Genomic DNA, 11,086 nt, shown 5'->3' with positions numbered 1-11,086 from the left:
TTCTTTCTTTCTTCTTTCTTTCTTTCTTCTTTCTTTCTTTCTTCTTTCTCTCTTTCTTCTTTCTTTCTTTTTTTCTTCTTTCTTTCTTCTTTCTTTCTTCTTTCTTTCTTTTTTTCTTCTTTCTTTCTTCTTTCTTTCTTTCTTTCTTCTTTCTTTCTTATTTCTTTCTTCTTTCTTTCTTCTTTCTTTCTTCTTTCTTTCTTCTTTCTTTCTTTTTTCCTTCTTTCTTTCTTCTTTCTTTCTTTCTTCTTTCTTCTTTCTTTCTTCATTCTTTCTTCTTTCTTTCTTCTTTCTTTCTTACTTCTTTCTTACTTCTTTCTTTCTTCTTTCTTCATTTTTCTTTGTTCTTTCCTTCTTTCTTCTTTCTTTCTTTCTTCTTTCTTCTTTCTTTCTTCTTTCTTTCTTATTTCTTTCTTTCTTCTTCCTTTCTTTCTTCTTTCTTTCTTTCTTCTTTCTTTCCTTCTTTCTTACTTTCTTTCCCTTTCTTTCTTTCTTCTTTCTTTCTTCTTTCTTTCTTATTTTTTATTTCTTTCTTCTTTCTTTCTTCTTTCTTTCTTCTTTCTTTCTTCTTTCTTTCTTTCTTGGTTCTTTCTTGTTTCTTTCTTTTTTCTTTCTTTCTTCTTTCTTTCTTCTTTCTTTCTTTCTTCTTTCTTTTTCTTTCTTTCTTCCTTCTTTCTTACTTCTTTCTTTCTTATTTCTTCCTTCTTCCTTCTTTCTTTCTATCTTCTTTCTTTCTTTCTTTCTTCTTCATTTGTTTTTCTTTATTTCTTCTTTCTTTCTTTCTTCTTTCTCTCTTCTTTCTTTCTTTCTTCTTTCTTATTTCTTTCTTCTTTGTTTCTTCTTTCTTCTTTGTTTCTTCTTTCTTCTTTCTTTCCTTCTTTCTTTCTTTCTTCTTTCTTTCTTTCTTTCTTTCTTTGTTTCTTTTTTTCTTTCTTTCTTTCTTTCATTCTTTCTTTCTTTCTTCTTTCTTTCTTTCTTTCTTCTTTCGTTCTTCTTTCTTTCTTCTTTCTTTCTTCTTTGTTTCTTCTTTATTTCTTCTTTCTTAATTTCTTCTTTCTTTCCTCTTTCTTTCTTTCTTTCTTCTTTCTTTCTTATTTCTTTCTTCTTTCTTTCTTCTTTTTTTCTTTCTTCTTTCTTTCTTTCTTCTTTCTTTCTTCTTTCTTTCTTCTTTTTTTCTTCTTTCTTTCTTCTTTCATTTTCTTTCTTTCTTACTTCTTTCTTACTTCTTTCTTTCTTCTTTCTTCCTTCTTTCTTTGTTCTTTCTTTCTATCTTCTTTCTTTCTTTATTTCTTTCATCTTTCTTTCTTTCTTCTTTCTTTCTTTCTTCATTCTTCTTTCTTCTTTCTTTCTTCTTTATTTCTTTCTTCTTTCTTTCTTCCTTCTTTCTTCTTTCTTTCTTCTTTCTTTCTTCTTTCTTTCTTTCTTCTTTCTTTCTTCTTTCTTTCTTTCTTTCTTCTTTCTTTCTTTCTTTCTTCTTTCTTTCTTCTTTCTTCTTTCTTTCTTCTTTCTCTCTTCTTTCTTTTAGTCTTTCTTTCTTCTTTGTTTCTTTCTTTCTTCATTCTTTCTTCTGTCTTCTTTCTTTCTTTCTTCTTTCTTTCTTCTTTCTTTCTTCTTTCTTTCTTCTTTCTTTCTTCTTTCTTTCTTCTTTCTTTCTTCTTTCTTACTTCTTTCTTTCTTCGTTTTTTCTTTCTTCTTTCTTTCTTCCTTCTTTCTTCTTTCTTTCTTTCTTTCTTCTTTCTTTCTTTCTTCTTTCTTTCTTTATTCTTTCTTTCTTCTCTCTTTCTTTCTTCTTTCTTTCTTTATTCTTTCTTTCTTCTCTCTTTCTTTCCCTTCTTTCTTTCTTCTTTCTTCTTTCTTTCTTCTTTCTTTCTTCTTTCTTTCTTCTTTCTTTCTCTCTTCTTTCTTTCTTCTTTCTTTCTTCTTTCTTTCTTCTTTTTTTCTTAATTCTTTCTTTCTTCTTTTTTTCTTCTTTCTTTCTTTCTTTCTCTCTTTCTTTCTTTCTTTCTTTCTTTCTTTCTTTCTTTCTTTCTTTCTTTCTTTCTTTCTTTCTCTCTTCTTTCTTTCTTTCTGCTTTCGTGTGTGTCTCAAACCCCATTGGACAGAGTGTGTGTGTCACAAATCCCATTGGACAGAGTGTGTGTGTCACAATCCCCATTGGACAGAGTGTGTGTGTCACAAACACCATTGGACAGCGTGTCTGTGTCACAAACCCCCCTGCACAGTGTGTGTGTCACAAACACCATTTGACAGCATGTGTGTCACAAACACCATTGGACAGTGTGTATGTTAGAAACCCCATTGGACACCGTGTGTGTCACAAACCCCATTGGACAGCGTGTGTGTCACAAACCCCCCTGGACAGTGTGTGTGTCACAAACACTATTTGACAGCGTGTGTGTCACAAACACCATTGGACAGCGAGTGTGTGTCACAAACCCCATTGGACAGTGTGTATGTTAGAAACCCCATTGGACACCGTGTGTGTCTCAAACTCCATTTGTCGTGGTTGAGACAGCAAACAACATGGACCAAGTTCTTTCAAGATGAAATAGTAGATGCCATTTGTTGTCACAAGTGCATCTTTATACAGTTTTACCAATTCATGTGTCTCTTCACTATTGGTTACAATTTACAGCAGTAACATCTCATTGGGTAATTTTGCTATCATCAGTGTTACTCTTCTACTCCCTTCTCTCTCACGGGTACATACTTAACATCTCCAGATACTCCTTTACTCCCATCTTTCTCACGGGTAGGCCTTCATATCTTCAGGGCTAATTTCTGTTCCCATGCCCTTCGTCAGGGAATCCACGGACCCACTCTAGTCCCCCACAATTCCCCGTTTTGTGTTTTGTGCTAAAAATGCTGCCTTCATTGTCCGCTGCAGGGCCCTTTGCAGCAGAGAAATCATGCACAGCAACTTTAGTATACACAACCACAGCAATCATCAAAACAATCAGTCCCGTTTTCGCTACTGATAACAACCATCCTATAAACCCTCAACCACTAAGCAATTTATTTAACAAATCCCATCAAAATCTTCACACCCATGTCCTTGAGCTAATAACAAAAAGTCTATCGCGTCTCTACTCTGCCGTGTGACATGTCTTGCAGAATCTACATCTAACAAAAGTCCACTTAAAGCCTTTGAAGTTCTGTTAGTTTGCTTAACTAGCCAGCATCCTAATTTTTCTAAAATATTTAAAGCTTTTAGCTGTGCCAACACCAGATACAAGAGATTCTAAAACCCTTAACCTTGATCCCCAAAAATCTACATTATCATCACACATTTACTCATATACATGCAAAAAACGTTTTTCCCCTGTCGCTTTTCTGTGATCTACTATCATGGATACACTGGGCATTAAGAGAGTTAATTGTCCCAAACTATATGGTCCTCCAACAGCATTAGAAGGAACTCCTGGCCAGGCTCTGTCTCCACAGATCAAGAATACACCATACAGGAGGTTTTGGGGTCACTGTTCCCACATTATCCATGACATCCCTTGGATTCTTCTGTGAGGCACTGCACCAACGAGTTTCATTTCTATAGTCACCAAGGGTAGCATTAACATTTTGCAGTTTTATCCATTCATGCTTTAGCATATTGTCCTGGCACTTTTCACAAACCAGCTGGATACAAGCATCCATGGGCACAGATCCCAGCAATTCCAGTTCCTGTGGTTCAATGGCTATTTCCAGGAGGCAATTAATCCAAGGTGCCATGTTAGTATTATTACAGTTTGATGCAATGCCTTTGCACCGACCACTATTTTGAAACAATTGTGTGATGCTGCTGTAGTCATCAAGGGGGATGCCAACCAAGCATGTGTGGAACGGGTTTTCCGGAGATGCCATAGCTAGGCATATGGAGTCCTGGTCAGTCATGTTGGCTAAAGTACTCCACATGTTAGTCTTTGTCTGTGCGGGCATCCAAAACACAGCAGCTGCAACAATCATTGTCAGGAAGATAACACAGGTTTCACGTTTCGTGCCAGCAACCATTGCGGCCCTTGATCTGTAAAGACACAAGCATAACCTCTCCCTCAGGTTATCAATTGATGTGGCCTTTTCCATTGACCATTAACTAGTGATTTGGCCATAACTAATGTAGGTTCTTTCTCATTTAGCATGGTTTTGGATCACACTTGCAAAGTATTTCATCACATACAATGCTTTTGACAATTGGTTTTGTGGTGTTTTCCCTACTTCTCCCCCCTTTTTGTTTTAAAAAAGAACAAAACCAAAACAAAAAACACAGTTCAGAAGCAGATACGTGCATTGGACCTTGACTACGTACTCAGAATCACAAATCAAATTTAGAGGTTCCTCCTTAAAAAGCTCTAAGTAATGTAAAGCTGTGCCAAGTTCTGCTAATTGGGTTGAACCTTCAATAATTTTTTACAGAATGATGCCAATTGTTATCTTCACACCAAACCACTACAGCTTTATGAGACTTCCCAGAACCAGCAACAAAAACTTTGCAAGTATGCAGGATCAGACCAAATACAAGTATGGCCTATGACCTGATGTTAAAGACTTGCAGGTTCTGCAGCAATTTACGTTTTACATTTATGCATACCAAAAGCTGTGCTGTTGAGAAAACCAGCTAGTGCAATTTACAAAGACATAGATTACAACTAAAATTAAAAAATCAGAATTAAATTTCACAAATGGTACATATATGACAAAAGGATCATGGCCTATTGAAACTTAAATTCATTCCCTGCTTTTCTTGATCAGAGTAACAAGCAGTATATCAGTCTGCTAGCAGTCTCATCATACTGTCCCACAATAGCCGCAGGTTGTTTCTATGTTGTAGCTATAAATAGACAAATCTGCAAGTCCAATTGAATACAGTCAACCTGTAAGGTTGTAATAAATCTATTCCTCAAAGTTTCCAACTCATTTTTGGCTGTCATATTTATTGGATATTGTTTTCCCTTACCAGATCGAAGTCCTGTTTCAGATCAATCAGTGTAGTATTGGCTTTATCGAAACATTGGCTGTTAATACTAGTGGAAATACAGCATTTGAAATTTCCTTGGAGATTTCTCACTTGCAGCAAGCAGATCTGCGCCATCCAAGCAGCTTCTTGTAGGCTATGCAACTAAACAGAATTCTCAGAAAACGTTATTTGAGCTTACAATTTACTTAACAAATCTTAACCTAAGAGAGGTATAGGAGTTTCTAACAGTTATAAGAATTCATGTATTTAAATTTTGTTCCAAATTGGGCATTCCATTGGTCTCAAAAAACGGCCTTTCGTTCTCTGCCATGACCTCAAAAACTAGCATGGTGAATTTACTAAGAAGTCACTTACAACTAATTACCACAGAATAAGTCTATTAACAAATTTTTGGTTTAATTTTCCAGTTTCATTAGAACTAAGGATCCACTGGTGATGCCTTTAAATTTCACCCTCAGACTCCTCCATGCATTATTACAGCTCCCTAGCAGTAATATTGCTTGAGGGAGGGGCACGGGGGGGAATAAAACTTCCCTCTTGCCCCCATCTGAGGTGGCAAGACGTACAGCCCAGCATGAAAACACATCAGTTCGAACTCCGCATCAAAGCAATCTGGCTCCACTCCACACTCAAATCAGTACCAGTCTGACCCAGAGAAGCACCGAACACTGTGACCCCCCAAAGCTGACCAGTGTGAAAAGACTGACTTCAGCAAGGAGGTAGAATTATGAGCTCTTTCCCCGAGATGCGCCAAAACCTAGGAAACAAGACAGAAGCAAAAATAAACAACACCAACAACCCCTGATTCAAAGCTGAAAAACAACACAGTGCCACAACAAAAATGGATGACATAACTTCAGGGAAAGAAAAAAAAGGGACAGAGCGGGGGGAGTAAAGCCCCCCTTTCTCTGCTTTAAAAGCAGGCAGCCAGGTTTTTCCAGTTGTTTTTTCTTTCTCTTCCTGCTGCAGTTTTAGATATAACCAAGGCCACGCAGCTGGCATAATGGCTGGTACAAAGTAGGAGGCTCTGGGAAACTTCTCAGTTACAATGAGCTGCACACAGGCCTGGGATATTTTGCTCTTTTGTTTACCCATTTCATTCCAACTACAAATTTCAAGTAGCTCAGAAATAGTTACATTCCTTAGCTCCATTTACGTTTTACAATTTAGAGATGTCAAAAAACAGTATAAACCAGTATAATAAACATAAATCCATTAGTCTATTTTCCTAGATCTAAATCAGTTAATATTCTAGCAACTTTTAAATACAACCTCTTCTAAATTCACATCTATCATAGCATTTTAACAATTTAAATGCTTTTCTAACAATATAAGCAATTACTCTAATGTATAAGGATGCATCCTAAGGGGAGGCAAGGTGGAATTTTAGCAGTGGAACCGGTTCACATTTTGTAATTATCTCCCCAAACAAGATTCTTTTGGTACCAAATATGAATATGCAAACTAAAATACTGAGCTCAGATACGAAAACCATATACCAAGTTCAAATAAGCAGATGGATCACAGTTACACCAATTTAAGACAATATCTCAATTTTTTGCATTGCACCTTTGGGCCGCTTACTGCTCAGCCAGGTGGAGGTACCTCTGGATCTCCCTGACAAAATAAGTCAGTGCGCGCTGGAGAACCATCAGCACCTGCCGCCGCAGCGAGCTGGACTGGGCAAGGCCGTTTTGTTTTGTTTTCTTTTGTTTTGTTTTGTTTTGTTTTGTTTTGTTTTTTAGTGTCTCATCTGGTGCGCCACAGCTGTTATTCTAAAACCAGGATTCTTTACATGATGTGCATACGGAAAAACCAAATCCAGCACACTGAAATGAGACACAGCCTGTCACAGAGTTGCGCAAGTCTGAATGCCGGAATAAAGGTAGCATGCTAGAGAAAAGAAAAAAAATAACAGCTACTACACACAAAATTTTACCATCACATTCACACAGCAAAGAACTAAATTACTCATGATCTTCTGTATTATCACAAAACGCACATTTTGAGTCAATGAATTCTCATGATTTAACAGACTGTGAACTTATCGTACAGTATAACAAAGACCTACCAAAATTGCAACATGCTTAAACCGATACCCACAAAGAAAACAGGTTAATGAAGAAAGCATCTTGCAGACTTCAGCAAGTTTACTGCGATCTGTGTGTTATCAGTTAACTCTCTCTCAGCCTGTTGACGTTCAAACTGTTCCAGCTGTAAAACTGTCTGTAATGATCTAATGATCTCTTGTAGAGATTCATTTTGTCCTGCTCTTCTCATCTTAAAAACAACATTAATTGCAACAAAATTCTATTCTCCGGACAATTTTCCCAATCATTTAACTGAAACAGCAGCCAACACTGATTTCAATATTTAACAAGATCTTCCTTCCTTATAATTCCAAGTGCTTTCCTAAGTTTTAAAACACCTCCCAATATTGATTTTTTAGGAACACAACTGAAAACAATTATTCCTGACCCCATCTTGCAAGTAAAAACCTTGAGAAGAGGGAGGGAGGGAGGGGGAGGAGGGGAGGAAGGCACAGGGCTGCTTGCAGCGTGAATGGTAAAAGCGGGGAGAAGGTTTTACGGCACACTTAAAAACAACTAGTAAAACAATTAACTCACATTCCTGACAAGCTGCTTGATTTTCAGAGAGGCAATACACAGGAGCACGTAATATGTACTGTAAAACTCGCAAATAACATGTTAATAGCAAACATTAGCATTTTCTACTGCTAATCTCAACACTAGTGCTTCCTTAGCTTCTAAGTTTTCAACCTGCTTACTGATGGCCTCTTGAAGGTGGTCAATAAAGTGCATGTAATTCTCATTGAGACCCTGATTAATAGTTGCAAATTATTTGGCTGCTTTGTCGGTTTCAGGCACCTTTATCATAGCTTGATATGCGAGGTCTGTTGACTGCCTCAGGATTTCAGAAACTTATCGTGTCTGTAGTTGTGGTGTGTCAACTAGTGTCTCTTCCAAGAGTTGTGAGATACCTGCCACTTTCAATGAATCCCCATCGTTCCGTCCTAAATGTTCTAAAGCTGTTACATTGCATAGGTCTAATTTTGCTTGAGTCTTTCATACTTTTTACCCTGCAGACCCTCATCCGAGTCATCAGATAATGCAGACTTGAACGGTGCTGGAGAATCATTAGTAACAGGGGGGTTTGGGGTTTAGAACGGTGCTTTTTTTTTTTTTTTTTTTTTTTTTTCCAAATTTAGCCCAGAGAAGCCACCCCCCTCCACTGTCTCTGCATGTTCCCGTTGTTCTCAAATCCTCTCAAAGTCTCTAGCAACAAGTCCCATGTTGTTAACTGTTCAGTTGTTTCTTTGGAGCTTTCAGTAGTACTTTGCCCCATAGTAACATAGTCCTTTGTAAAGTCAATTCCAGAGGGCTAATATCCTACTTCTTCAGAAGCAACTTCCATGCAGATAATACAATACCCTCTTCTTTAGATAAGTTTCCCCCCATGTTCCCGGCAGCTCACCTACTCCTTAGCGAGGTGTCTTTTCAACGATCCGGATCTTCGGCAGCTCTCCTCGGCTGCTCTTATCAGCTGTACCAGGCTCCGTCTCCACAGCTCTTCTTCGGCTGTTCACAGCTTCACACTGTCACCTTGTCATGCGAGATGCTCTTCAGGCAGAATCACGCTGGGGTCACCAGATGTCATGGTTGAGACGGACAAACAACATGGACCAAGTTCTTTCAAGATGAAATAGTAGATGCCATTTATTGTCACCAGTGCATCTTTATACAGTTTTACCAACTCATGTGTTCTTCACTATTGGTTACAAGTTACAGCAGTAACATCTCATTGGGTAATTTTGCTATCATCAGTGTTACTCTTCTACTCCCTTCTCTCTCACGGGTACATACTTAACATCTCTGGATACTCCTTTACTCCCATCTTTCTCAAGGGTAGGCCTTCATACATTCAGGGCTAATTTCTGTTCCCACACCCTCTGTCAGGGAATCCACGGACCCACCGTAGTCGCCCATACCCATTGGAAAGTGTGTGTGTCACAGACCCCCATTGGATAGCTTGTGTGTGTCACAAACGCCATTGGACAGCGTGTGTGTGTCACAAACCCCATTGGATAGTGTGTGTCACAAACCCCCCTGGACAGTGTGTGTGTCACAAAACCCACTGGACAGTGTGTGTGTCACAACCTCCATTGGACAGTGTGTGTGTCACAAACCCCTTTGGACAGTGTGTGTGTCACAAACCCCTCTGGACAGTGTGTGTGTCACAAACAGAATCACAGAATCACAGAATAGACTGGGTTGGAAAAGACCTCAGAGGTCATCCAGTCCAACCCTTGGTCCAACTCCAGTCCATTGAGTAGATCAGGGCACTAAGTGCCATGTCCAATCTCAGTTTACAAACCCCCAGGGCTGGTGAGTCCAGCACCTCCCTGGGCAGCCATTCCAATGCCTGACCACTCTCTCTGCAAAGAATTGCTTTCTAATATCCAGCCTAAATTTCCCCTGGCAGAGTTTAAGCCCATGCCCCCTTGTCCTATTGCTGACTGCCCGGGAGAAGAGACCCATCCCCCCCTGGCAGGAACTTCCCTTCAGGTAGTTACAGAGAGTGATGAGGTCACCTCTAAGCCTCCTCTTCTCTAGACTAAACAACCCCAGCTCCCTCGGCCTCTGCCCATAGGGCTTGTGTTCAAGTCCCTTCACCAGTCGTGTTGCTCTTCTCTGGACCCGCTCCAGCACTTCAATGTCTTTCCTGAACTGAGGGGCCCAGAACTGAACACAATACTCCAGGTGTGGCCTCCCCAATGCAGAGTACAGGGGAAGGATCACTTCCCTTGTCCTGCTGACCACGCTATTTTTGATACAGGACAGGATACCGTTGGCCTTCTTGGCCACCTGGGCACACTGATGGCTCATGTTGAGCTTCCTGTCGATTAGTACCCCCAGGTCCCTTTGTGTCTGACTGCTCTCCAGCCACTCTGCGCCCAGCCTGGAGCGCTGCAGGGGGTTGTTGTGACCAAAGTGCAGCACCCGGCACTTGGCCTTATTGAACTTCATCCCATTGGAATCAGCCCATATTTCCAGTCTATCCAGATCCATCTGCAGAGCCCTCCTGCCCTCCAGCAGGTCGACACTCCCTCCCAGCTTGGTGTCATCAGCAAATTTGCTGATGATGGTCTCAATCCCCTCATCTAAATCATCAATAAAGATGTTAAACGGGACTGGACCCAACACTGACCCCTGGGGGACACCACTAGTGACTGGCCGCCAGCTGGACGCAGCCCCATTCACCAGCACTCTCCGGGCCCGGCCCTCCAGCCAGTTCTTAACCCAGCTTAGAGTACACTTGTCCAAGCCATGGGCTACCAGCTTTTGCAGGAGTATATTATGGGAGACAGTGTCAAAGGCCTTGCTGAAGTCCAGATAGACCACATCCATGGCTTTCCCCTCATCCACCAGCTGGGTCACCTGATCATAAAAGGAGATCAGGTTGGTCAGACAGGACCTGCCCCTCCTAAACCCATGCTGGCTGGGTCTGATCCCTTGTCCATCCTGAAGGTGCTGTGTGATGCCGCTCAGGATGATCTGCTCCATAACCCTGCCAGGCACTGAGGTCAGACTGACAGGCCTGTAGTTGCCAGGGTCAGCTCTGCAGCCCTTTTTGTGGACTGGGGTAACATTGGCCAATTTTCAATCATATGGGACCTCCCCAGTGAGCCAGGGCTGTTGCAAGATGATGGAGAGCGGCTTGGCAAGTTCTTCTGCTAGCTCCCTCATCACCCTAGGATGGATCCCATCTGGTCCCATAGACTTGTGAGGATCCAGATGGCTCAGTAAATCACCAACTATGTCCTCCTGGAATACAAGGGGCCTATTTGGCTTCCTATCTCTGTCAACCACCTCCAGAGATGAGTTGTCCTGAGGGCCACCTGTCTTACTGGTAAAAACTGAGGCAAAGTAGGTATTAAGTACCTCAGCTTTCTCCTCATCTTTGTTAACTATATTTCCTTCAGAGTCCAACAGAGAATGGAGGTTTTCCTTGCCCCTCCTTTTGTTATTAACATATTTGAAGAAGGACTTTTTATTATCCCTGACAGAATTGGCCAAGTTAACTTCAAATTGCACT

This window comes from Columba livia, unplaced genomic scaffold (genome assembly GCF_036013475.1).
Source record: "Columba livia isolate bColLiv1 breed racing homer unplaced genomic scaffold, bColLiv1.pat.W.v2 Scaffold_107, whole genome shotgun sequence".
Lineage (NCBI taxonomy): Eukaryota > Metazoa > Chordata > Aves > Columbiformes > Columbidae > Columba > Columba livia.
This window is presented reverse-complemented; position numbering follows the sequence as displayed.